The sequence below is a fragment of the Manihot esculenta genome, chromosome 2, assembly GCF_001659605.2.
Source record: "Manihot esculenta cultivar AM560-2 chromosome 2, M.esculenta_v8, whole genome shotgun sequence".
NCBI lineage: Eukaryota > Viridiplantae > Streptophyta > Magnoliopsida > Malpighiales > Euphorbiaceae > Manihot > Manihot esculenta.
In genome coordinates this window covers 18,322,700-18,335,578 of record NC_035162.2, presented here as the reverse complement: position 1 = coordinate 18,335,578, position 12,879 = coordinate 18,322,700, and positions in this window count along the sequence as shown.

The window sequence follows — 12,879 nt, the reverse complement described above, 5'->3', positions numbered from 1 at the left end:
AACCATAAAACATTATCATAAATCATGCTTTCATGGAATGCATCATAACACATACAATTCACATCATGGATGGACTTGTCACCAATATCCCTCTCACCCAATGTGCCCGGCCCTCGTCGGAGCTCCGCAGGACTTCTATCAGATAATGCCAAGACGCGTGGACATGGGCAGCCTTGGACTTTCTCAACATTGGACATATCGAGGGCTAAAGGTTCATCCAAAATCCATCACCACCAACAACATAGAATGCAATGCATCATCTTCGTGAATACTAATACAATGCAACCTAAAACATACATGGCATTTATGATGCATGAATCATGCTAAAACTTTCATTAATTTAAAATACAGTTCAGTTCTACTCACCTCTGGCTGACTCTGAAGACTCTGAAGCAGCTAGCACTGCTGACCTCCTCGGTTCCTCGGGTCCGAACCTACACAGGTGGACTCAAATGAGGGACCAAACATATACTAACAAAACTCTAAACAACTCCCCAAAAACCCCCTAAAACACCTCAAAACATTCATAGAAAACATGCAAAGGAAGGCTGAACAGGGCACTTTTGGCGGCAGGTTAGGCGGCCAAAAGTCCCTCCAGAGCCGAAACTCAGCCACTTTCGGCGGCACCTTCGGCGGCCGAAGGTGGTTCCATAGCCGAAAGTCCAACCACAGGCAGGTTCGGCGGCCGAAAGTCCCTTCGGCTGCCGAACCTGAGTTCTTCCAAAGTGGCAGAACTCAGCCTCTCTTATGCACAAATGCCTCCCAAACTTTCCAAACATGCATTTAGCTATTCTACAACATGCATACTCACTTCCATAAGCATATAGGGGCCTCAAACTATCCTAAACCCCAATAATAACACATCTAACAAACATATACAACATACATTATCCATAAACTCAATATTAACCTAAACATGCATTTCTACCCCATAAACCTCATAAAACTTGTGTAAAACATGAAATGAGCTAAAGATCTACTCTTACCTCTTGAAGATCGAGAGGGGAGGCGACCTAAACTTGGAGAAATGGAGAAAGAAAGCTCTTAGGTCTCCAAGCTTCAAATCTTGATCTTAGCTCCAAAAATCTTCAAAACCAAGTAAACACTTGTTAAAACTTAAAAGATTTGGGGAAAATCATCAAAACCAACCATGGGAGGGCATGGACTCACCTCTGGCCAGAAATGGGAAAGAAAACTCGCCCATTTTCGGCCATGGGGCCTCTTATAGGTGGCTAGCCAGGCCACCTTCGAAAGCCGAAAGTGACTCCACAACTCATGTAGGTTCGGCGGCCGAACCTGGATTTCCCTCCAAGGTCATTTTCATTCAAAACTCAATTTCTTTCTTACTTAAAACTATATAATACATTAAAACATTTTATAAAAACATACTTTTTACCCTTCTAGAGGTTTCCGACATCCGAGATTCCACCGGACGGTAGGAATTTCGACACCGTAGTCTAGCCGGGTATTACATTCTCCCCCCCTTAAGAACATTTGTCCCCGAATGTTCCTCAACTAGCACATGAAAAGCATAAACATAAACATACACATAAAAACATAAAACACTTACCTTAGAAGAGATAAGGGTACTGCTGGAGCATAGACTCCCGTGTCTCCCAGGTATATTCTTCCATGTTGTGGTGGTTCCAAAGGACTTTCACCATCGGTATTTCCTTGTTTCTCAACTTTCTGATCTGCGTGTCCAGGATCCGTACTGGCTGCTCATCATAGGTGAGATCCCCTGAGATCTCTACATCTGGCTCACTAAGAACCTTGCCCGGATCTGACACGAATTTTCGTAACATAGAAACATGGAACACTGGATGGATTCTCTCCATTGAAGCAGGCAAGTCCATCTTGTACGACACGTTCCCAATCTTTTGCAAGATTTCAACGGGTCCGATGTACCTCAAAGCTAGCTTACCTTTCTTCCCAAAACGAACCACCCCTTTCATAGGAGACACTTTGAGCAACACCATATCTCCCTCTTGAAACTCTAGATGCTTCCTGCGGACATCTGCATAACTCTTTTGCCTGCTCACAGCAGTCTTGATTCTTTCTCTGATAATGGGCACTACTCTGCTGGTGATCTCTACTAACTCTGGCCCTGCAAGAGCCCTTTCTCCCACTTCTTCCCAGCAGATAGGCGACATGCACTTCTTCCCATATAAAGCTTCATAAAGAGCCATCCCGATGCTAGCATGGTAACTGTTGTTGTAGGCGAACTCCACCAAGGGTAGATCCTGCCTCCAAGAACCTCCAAAATCTAGCACACACATTCTTAACATATCCTCTATGGTTTGGATGGTCCTTTCTGACTGTCCGTCTGTCTGTGGATGGAAAGCAGTGCTGAAGTCTAACTTGGTACCCATGGCATTCTGCAGACTCCGCCAAAATCTGGAGATAAACTGGGGTCCTCTATCTGACACTATTGATACGGGAGCCCCATGCAACCTGACAACCTCTTTCACATAGACCTGTGCCAATTTGTCCACAGAATAGCCACTCCTGACCGGGATGAAATGAGCAGATTTGGTCAGTCTGTCCACAATCACCCATATGGAGTCTAGTCTGTTGGACGTCGCCGGTAACCCCACCACGAAATCCATAGCTATATTCTCCTATTTTCATTCTGGAATTGGCAGTGGGTTAAGCATTCCAGCCAGCTTCTGATGTTCCAGCTTCACCCTCTGACATACTTCGCAGGCGGACACGAACTGTGCCACTTCTCTCTTCATAGCTGGCCACCAATAAACTCTCTTCAGATCTTGGTACATTTTGGTGGCTCCAGGGTGAACACTGTATCTGGCATTATGAGCCTCTCTCATAATGTCTCCTTTTAGACTTATGTCATCTGGTACACACAACCTACTCCCGTGGCGGAGGATCCCTTTGTTGTCAAATCTTAACTCTTCATTCTTGCCTGTTTGAACTGCTCTTGCTATCTTCACTAACTCGGGGTCCTCATGCTGTTTCTGCGCCACCTGCTCCAGAAACACGGGTGTCACTCTCATCTGAGCTATTAAAGCACCTGTACTAGACAACTCTAGCGGTAACCTTTCATCAACGAGCTTGTAAAACTCTCTCACCACTGGTCTTCTCTCTGTTGTAACATGGGATAAACTGCCAAGTGATTTCCGGCTTAGGGCGTCTGCCACAACATTCGCCTTACCCGGATGGTACTGAATTTTGCAATCGTAGTCACTAAGCAGTTCTACCCATCTTCTCTGCCTCAGGTTCAACTCTCTCTAGCTCAAGATGTATTGTAAACTCTTATGATCGGTGAAGATCTCACATTTTACCCCGTACAGGTAATGCCTCCACATCTTGAGCGCGAAGATCACAGCCGCCATCTCTAGGTCATGTGTAGGGTAATTCAACTCGTGCTTCTTCAGCTGTCTCGAAGCATAAGCAATCACCCTCTCATTCTGCATTAACACACAACCCAGTCCCACACAGGACGCATCACAAAACACTGTGAAACCCTCCCCACTGATAGGCAGAGCTAACACCAGTGCTAACGTCAACCTCTTCTTTAGCTCTTCAAAACTTTCCTCGCACTGGTCTGACCAAACAAACTTCTGATTCTTCTTGGTCAACCTGGTCATAGGAGCTGCAATCTTCGAAAAGTCCTGAATGAACCTCCTGTAGTAACCTGCCAAACCCAGAAAGCTTTTGATCTCTGTGACTGTAGTGGGTCTAGGCCAGTTAGCTACAGCTTCTACCTTCTTGGGGTCCACTTCAATTCCATTTTCTGACACAACATGCCCAAAGAATGAGATGCTCCTCAACCAGAATTCACACTTGGAGAACTTGGCATACAAGTCGTGCTCTCTCAGGGTCTGTAAAATAATCCTCAGATGCTGGGCATGCTCCTCTGCGTTTCTGGAATACACTAAGATATCATCAATGAAGACAATAACAAAGTGATCCAGATATTGACTGAAAACCCTGTTCATGAGATCCATGAATGCTACAGGGGCATTGGTTATCCCGAACGGCATCACTAGGAACTCATAATGCCCATATCTGGTCCTGAACGTTGTCTTTGGTACATCTCCTTCTCTGATTCTCAGCTAGTGATACCCGGACCTCGGATCTATCTTAGAGAAACAACCCGCTCCGGCTAGCTGGTCGAATAGATCGTCGATCCTAGGCAACGGATACTTGTTCTTGGTAGTGACCTTGTTCAACTGTCTGTAGTCGATACAAAGTCTGAGGGATCCATCCTTCTTTCTCACAAATAGCACTGGAGCACCCCAAGGTGAGGTACTCGGTCGGATGAAAACCTTATCTACCAACTCTTGCAACTGCTCCTTTAACTCTTTTAGCTCTGCTGGCGCCATCCTGTATGGAGGGATAGAGACTGGTCTGGTTCCAGGCATTAATTCTATTTCAAACTCTATCTCCCTAGCAGGTGGTCGTCCTGGAAGCTCGTCTGGGAAAACATCTAGAAACTCTTTGACCACGGGCACTGAGGCGGGCTCCCTAACCTGACTGTCGATCTCTCTCACGTGCACTAGAAAACCCTGAAAACCCCTCCAGAGCAACCTACGAGCCTGTAGGGCTGATATCAGACCTCTAGGCGTACCCCTCCTGTCTCCCCTGAAGATGACCTCTGACCCATCCTGACTTCTGAACTTGACTACCTTGTCTCTACAGTCTAAGGTAGCACTATGGGTAGATAGCCAATCCATCCCTAGAATGACATCAAAATCCATCAAGTCTAGAACCACAAGGTCGGCTGGAAGGCATCTATCCTCTATGAACACTAGACTAAATCGGCAGACTGACTCTGCCACAGACGGGTCACACTTGGGTCCACTGACCCAGAGGGGACACTCTAACCCAGAGACCAACAAACCCAACCTCTCAACTGCTCTCGGAGCCACAAAAGAATGAGATGCACCAGGGTCCATCAAAGCATACACATCAGAACAACCAATGATGAGATTATCTGACACCACAGTGTTAGACGTGTTTGCCTCCTGCTATGTCATGGTGAAGATCCGAGCTGAAGCTGACGGACCTTCCCCCCGGGAACTTGAAGAAGAGGCTGCCCCTCTCCCTCTGCCTCTGCCTCTGCCGCTGCCCTGAGTCGAGGCTGGAGCTACTGGTTGGGCTACGCTACCAGAACCCGTCTGCTGGGATTGTGCCATAAAAGCTGCTCTAGTACACTCCCGAGCCATGTGTCCTTCTTGCCCACATCCGAAACATGCAGTCGTTCCAGCCCGGCAGATTCCTTTGTGCGGCTTACCACACTTCATACAAGTAGGACCGCCCAAGCCAGAGCTTGAGCCACCTCCCATTCCCAGACCGGACTTTATCTTGTTCCAGAACTTTCTTTTCTTGGACTTGGATCTATGCATCTTTACACTGCTTGGCGCTTTAGAAGCTGAAGTCTGAGCCATTGACTGTTTAACCTTCCCTTCGATGATTGCACTAGCCTCCATCTTCCTAGCCATATCCACTATGGCATGGAAGTTCTCCCTTTCTGCTGATTGGACCAAGGAGGAATACCTAGAATGAAGTTTCATGATATACCTCCTAGTCTTCTTCTGGTCGGTGTCATAGGCTTGTCCTGCAAACGGCAACAGCTCCAGGAATTTATCAGTGTACTCATCTGTACTCATCTACACTCATCTCTTCTGTCTGCCTTAATTGCTTGAACTTAATCATCTTCAACTCCCTGGAGCTATCAGGGAAATCCCATCCTGCAAACTCATTGGCGAAAACTTCCTATGACATGCCGTCCAACCTCGAGTCCATATAGTGCTTAAACCAATCCCGTGCCTTCTTGCACTTCAAAGTGAACCCAGCCATCTGAATGGCTCTACTGTCATCCACCCCCAACTCATCTGTGATCATCTTCACCGTTTTGAGGTACTTAAACGGATCAGCCCCTGTATCAAACTTAGGAGCATCCAACTTCAGGTAGTCGATCATTTTCACTTTGCTCCCTCCAGATGAGCTAGGTTTTGGTGTTTGGATATCTGGGACAACTGGTTCTGCTGGTGGTGGAGGAGGTGCAACATTCCCTAAGGCAGGGTTTGCTGGGTTTGGATAGAAGGGTGGGGGTGGATACATAGGGTACTGAGGGTATAGTGGGTAAAAAGGAGGGTATCGCATGTGGGAAGGGTATGGGCTAAAGCCGGAGTACTCCGATGTACCTCCCATCGGATACCCTGGTCCTTGAGGAAAAGGTGGATATTGGGGTGGATAACCAAACCCCGAGGCCTGAGCGCCTCCTTGGGACTCCCTTGAACCTTCCTCAGACATGCTTACGCCCAAGCTTCCATCTCTCCTCTGATCAACATCCATAACTTCCCTCACCTCAGCTGAACTTCCACCCTGCTCTGTACCCCTTACCGATCTGCTCCTGCTTATATCCAAAGACATTTTAGGGTCTCTTACTCCCCCTTCTCTACTGGACCTACTAGACATTGCCCTTGGCAATGCTGGGGGATAGGTGCTCATGCCCTCATCCTCCAGTGGTACTCAAGTCAATCGTGTCGATCGACGAGTGCCTCGCATTTTGTTTCTGAACAAAACATCACATAGCACAACATTAGCATCATATGGCTCATGTGGAAACACATGAACCCGCATCACATACATCACATATCAATAATGCGCATGCATAAAATCATGGCATTTCACATCATCATATAGACAGGACTCTACATCGTATCCTAGTGGACATGATTTTTCCTATTGTGCTTGCCCTTCTATAACCTCTATGAGCCCGACACTCTAAGTCCGACCATGTGAACCTAGGGCTCTGATACCTATAATATCCGGCTAGACCCCGGCATCAGAATTCCTACTTTACGGCGGAATCTCAGTTGGAATCCGGAATGTCACGGATGTCGGAGCCTTCCTGAAGGGTAAAACAAAGGTTTTTCAAAATGTTTTTCCATGTTTTTATGTTTTTTAGCAAAAAAAAAAAGAGTTTTGAAAAGCAAAAGGCCAAGGAGGGAAAATTGAAGTTCGGCCACCGAAAGTGGCTAGCTTTTGCTGCCCCTGAAAGCCAGGTTTGGCCGCCGAACTTGGTTCAGTTGCGGGTGCAGGTTTGGCCGCCGGAAATGGTTGACCAGGCCACCTATAAAAGGCCCCTTGATTGGGAGAGGAGTAAGTTTTCTTCCTCTTCCCGAACCAAGGTGAGTTTATGCTCTCCTTTGGTTGATTTCATGTTTTCTTCAAGTTCTTGGAAAGTTTTAAAGAGCTTTGAACTTGGTTTTGAAGATTTTAAGCAAAGAAGTAAAGTTTTACGGCTTGGAGATTTTGGATCGTTTTCCCTTGACATCTCCGAGTTAGGACCATCAATCCTCTCGATCTTCAAGAGGTAAGCATGGATCCTCACCTCCCCTTATGTTTTAAGCATGTTTAAAGGGTTTAAGGGAGTTTTTATGCATGATTAGAGGTTAAAGGTTTATGTTGATCATGAGATGTTCATGTTCCTATGATGTGTTTTTGAGGTTTTAAGCTAGTTTTTTAAGCCCCTATGTACATGGATAAGGGTATATGCATGTGTTTGAGAGGTTGGAGGCATGTTTAAACTGTTGGGAAAGGTTTTGGAGGCTGAGTATATGTGTTAGACCCGAGTTTTGCCTTCTTGGAGAACTCAGGTTCGGCCGCCGAAGGTAGTTTCGGCCGCCGAACCCCTTGAGGAGGCTATTTTGGCCGCCTAAACTCGCCCCCGAAAGTTTGGACTTTCGTCTCTGGAAGAGAGTTTCAGCCGCCGAACATGCCGCCAAAGGTTTGGACTTTCGGCTCTTGAGGGTCTTTCGGCCACCGAACCTTGCCCCCGAAAGTGCATAACTTTCGGCTCTGGAGGGACTTTCGGCCGCCGAAAGTGCCCTGTCCAGCCTTCCTTTGCCCGTTTTTCCATGCATGTTTATGATGTTTTAGGGAGTTTTTGGGGAGATGTTTATAGCTATGTTAGAGTATGTTTGGTACCTCATTTGAGTCCACCTGTGTAGGTGCAAACCCGAGGAACCAATGAGGCCCACAGAGTTAGTCTTTCAGAGGTTGTTCAGCAGTTGCTAGAGGTGAGTGGAACTGACTATGTTTTAAATTAAATGAAAGTTTTAGCATGAATCATGCATCATAAATGCCATGTGTATACTAGGTTGTATTGCATTAGTAATCACGAATATGACGCATTGCATTATTTCTTGTGAATGTGGATGGGCACAGAGTAGGATCCATTAGCCCTTGGGATATTATGTCATGTCATGTAAAGAAGTCCTGAGGAGCCCCACCGAGGGCCGGGCACATTTGTATGTAACAGAAGTCCTGAGGAGCTCCTTTGAGGGCCGGGCACAGAGCCGAGGGATTTTTGGATCAGTCCGTCCGTGATGTGCTTTAGTTGTGATGTGATGCATTCCATAATAGCATATGTATTTAAATGTTTTTTATGATTCTACTCACTGGGCTCTAGTAGCTCACCCCTCTCCCTAACCCCCATGTTTCAGGGCCTCAGAGAGAAGACAGAGTAACAGCAAGGGGTAAAGTCTAAGTGTATGTACAGCAGTGGACATGATGTAAAGAAATGATATAAAGAAATGATGTAAAGAAATTATGTAAAGCAAAGTTATGAAATGTACAGAGATGTAATGTATACAGAGTTATAGTGTTGTGCTTGGCCCTAGAATATATTTAATCCCTTTTTATCCATGATCGTTATGAATGTAATGAAATGTTTAATGATGAAACCAAGCTTGATGACCCATCTAGAGCATTTGATGAAGGCTCTAGTATGTGGTTTTATGTTTACAGAGTTAGTGCATGCACAGGTCGAGCTTGGTGAATGAAAAGTTTAAATTTTTTTATGGAAATGGATGATCATGTATGGGATTTAACAGGTACACATAGTGCATAGTAGGCTTGCTACGGGTTCCGACGACCTTAAGTCGATCTGAATCCTAGCGCCGGTAGCGGTCCGGTTTTCAGGTCGTTACAGATTGGTATCAGAGCCCTAGGTTCATATGATCGGACCTATAGAGTGTTTTGGGCTCATAGAGGTTTTAGAAGGGCAAGCACAATAGGAAAGATCATGTCCACTAGGATAGGATGTGGAGTCCTATCTTGATGATGATGTGTAATGCCATGATTTTATGCATGTGCATAGAATGATATGCTATGTATGTGATGAGGGTTCATGTGTTTCCACATGGACCATATGATGCTAATGTTTATGTGTACATGTTATGTTTTCAGAAGTAAGGATGAAAGGAACTCGTCGATTTGCTAGATTGACTAAAGCTCCGCTAGAAAATGAGGGCATAGATGCCCGTCCCCCTGCTTTGCCAAGGGCAATGTCTCAGAGGACAGGGAGAGAAAGAGCATCAAGGGACCCTAGAAGGTCTTTTGATGAAAGCAGGGAAACAGAGTAAGGTAAAAGATCTGATGTGAGGGAAGAGATGGATGTTGACCAGAGAAGAGATGGAGGTTAGGTGTTGGCATGTCTGAGGAGGGTATGGGATCATCGCATGGAGGCGCTCAGGCCTCGGGGTTTGGTTATCCACCCCAATATCAGCCCTTTCCTCAGGGCCCAGGATATTCGATGGGGGTACATCGGATTATCCTAGTTTTAACCCATATCCCACCTTTATGCCTTATCCACCTTTTTACCCACCATATCCACCGTACCCCATGTATCCACCCTCACCCTTCTACCCAAGTCCAGCAAACCCTGCTCCAGGAAGTTCTGCACCTCATCCACCACCAGCAGAACCAATAGCCCCTGTTATCCAAACACCTCAACCTGGCCCATCTGAGAGGAGCAAAGTAAAGATGACTGATTATCTGAAGCTGGATACTCCTAAGTACAAAATAGGAGATGATCCGTTTGAATATCTTAAAATGGTCAAGATGATAGCAGATGAGCTAGAAGCGAGTGATAGCAGAGCCATTCAAATGGCGGGTTTCACTCCGAAATGCAAGAAGGCAAAAGAGTGGTTTAATAGCTATGTGGAGCCTAGACTGGATAACATGTCTTGGGGAGAGTTTGCAAATGAGTTTGCTGGATGGGCTTTTCCGGACAGTTCCAGAGAGCTAAAGATGATAGAGTTTGAACAGCTGAGACAGACGGAGGATATGAGTGTTGATGAATACACTGACCGGTTCTTGGAGTTGCTGCAGTATGTGGGTCATGCCTATGATACAGACCAGAAGAAGGCTAGGAGGTATACTATGAGGCTTCATCCTAGGTATTCCTCCTTGATACTAGCAGCGGAGAGGGAGAGTTTCCACACTGTGGTGGATATTGCACGAAAGATGGAGGCTAGTGCTATTATACAGGAAACTGTTAAACAGCAGGTGGCACAGTCTTCGGGTTCTAAGACCCCAGGTAGGGAAAAATCAGATCCCTCTTCCCAGAGTGCAGCAGCTTCAGGCGGTAAAAGGTGGAGTGGTTCCACGAACAAGCCAAAGAAGAACAAGTTCTGGAATAAGCTAAAGTCAGGTCTGAGTTTAGGAGGTGGCTCGAGCTCAGGCACAAAGGTTGCACAGTGTATGAAGTGCGGTAAGCCGCACAGGGGAGTCTGTCGGTTTGGGACAACAACATGTTTCAGGTGCGGCCAAGAGGGTCACATGGCTCGGGAGTATCCTAGGGTTGTTTTCATGGCATCGTCCCAGCAGTCAGCTCCAGGCAGTATGGCTCAGCCATCAGCTCCAGCCATGGTACAGGGCAGAGGTAGAGGGAGAGGGTCAGCCTCTTCTTCGGCAGGTTCCCGAGGTGAAGGTCTGTCAGCTCCAGCTCGGATCTTCACTATGACACAGCAGGAGGCTAACACGTCTAACACCGTGGTGTCAGGTAATCTCATCATTGGTTGTTCTGATGTGTATGCTTTGTTAGACCCCGTTCCTTCTCATTCTTTTGTTGCTCCGAGAGCCATAGAGAGAGTGGGTTTGATGACTTCTGGGTTAGAGTGCCCCCTTTGGGTCAGTGGGCCCAAGTGTGATCCATCAGTGGCAGAGTCAGTCTGCCGTTATAGTCCAGTGTTTATAGATGGTAGATGCCTTCCAGCCGACCTTGTGGTTCTAGATTTAACAGATTTTGATGTCATTCTAGGGATGGATTGGCTATCTGCTCATGGTGCTACCTTGGACTGTAGAGACAAGGTAGTCAGGTTCAGAGATCAGGATGGATCAGAGTTTGTCTTCAAAGGAGATAGTAGGGGCACGCCGAGAGGTTTGATATCAGCCCTACAGGCTCGTAGGTTGCTCAGGAGGGGTTGTCAGGGGTTTCTAGCTCATGTGAGAGGGCTTGATAGTCAGGTTAGGGAACCCACCTCAGTGCCTGTAGTCAGAGAGTTTCCAGATGTGTTCCCAGACGAGCTTCCAGGACTACCACCTGATAAGGAGATAGAGTTCGAAATAGAGTTATTGCCTAGTACCAGACCGATCTCTATCCCTCTCTACAGAATGGCACCAGCAGAGTTAAAAGAGTTAAAGGAACAGTTGCAAGAGTTGGTAGATAAGGGTTTCATCTGACCCAGTACCTCGCCTTGGGGTGCTCCAGTGTTGTTTGTAAAGAAGAAGGATGGATCTCTCAGACTTTGTATCGACTACAGGCAGTTGAACAAAGTCACTACCAAGCACAAGTATCCTCTACCCAGGATCGACGATCTATTTGACCAGCTAGCAGGAGCAGGTTGTTTTTCTAAAATAGATCTGAGATCAGGGTATCACCAGTTGAGAATCAGAGAAGAGGATGTGCCAAAGACAGCTTTCAGGACCAGATATGGGCATTATGAGTTTCTAGTAATGTCGTTCGGGTTGACCAATGCCCCTGCAGCATTCATGGATCTCATGAATAGAGTTTTCAGACAGTATCTGGATAAATTTGTTATTGTCTTTATTGATGATATCTTAGTGTATTCCAGAGATGCAGAGGAGAATGCCCATCATCTGAGGATAGTTTTACAGACCTTGAGAGAGCATGGCTTGTATGCCAAGTTCTCCAAGTGTGAGTTCTGGCTGAGGAGCATTTCTTTCTTGGGGCATGTTGTGTCAGACCAAGGAATAGCAGTGGACCCTAAGAAGATAGAGGCTCTAGCGAACTGGTCTAGACCCACCACAGTGACAAAGATTAAGAGCTTTCTGGGTTTCGCAAGCTACTATAGGAGGTTCGTTTAGGACTTCTCTAAAATTGCTGCTCCTATGACCAGATTGACCAGGAAAAACCAGAAGTTTATATGGTCTGACCAGTGTGAAGAGAGTTTTGAAGAGCTAAAGGGAAGGTTGACTTCAGCACCGGTGTTAGCTCTGCCTACCAGTAATGAAGACTTCACAGTGTTTTGTGATGCGTCCCGAGTGGGACTGGGTTGTGTGTTGATGCAGAATAATAGAGTGATTGCTTATGCTTCTAGGCAGCTGAAGAAGCATGAGTTGAACTATCCTACACATGACCTAGAGAAGGCAGTTGTGATCTTTGCACTCAGAATATGGAGGCATTACCTCTATGGGGTTAAATGTGAGATCTTCATAGATCATAAGAGCCTGCAGCACATCTTGAGTCAGAGAGAATTGAATTTGAGGCAGAGGAGATGGGTAGAACTGCTTAGTGACTATGATTGCAAAATACAGTACCATCCGGGTAAGGCAAATGTTGTGGCAGATGCCCTAAGCTGGAAATCACTTGGCAGTTTATCCCATATCAGAGCAGAGAGGAGGCCGGTGGTGAAGGAATTCTATAGGCTTGTTGATGAAGGGTTACAATTAGAGTTATCTGGTACAGGTGCTTTGATAGCTCAGATGAGAGTTACACCCGTGTTTCTGGAGCAGGTGGCTCAGAAACAGCACGAGGACCCAGAGTTAGTAAAGATTGCCAGGACTGTTCAGTCAGGCAAGAGTGATGAGTTCAGATTCGAC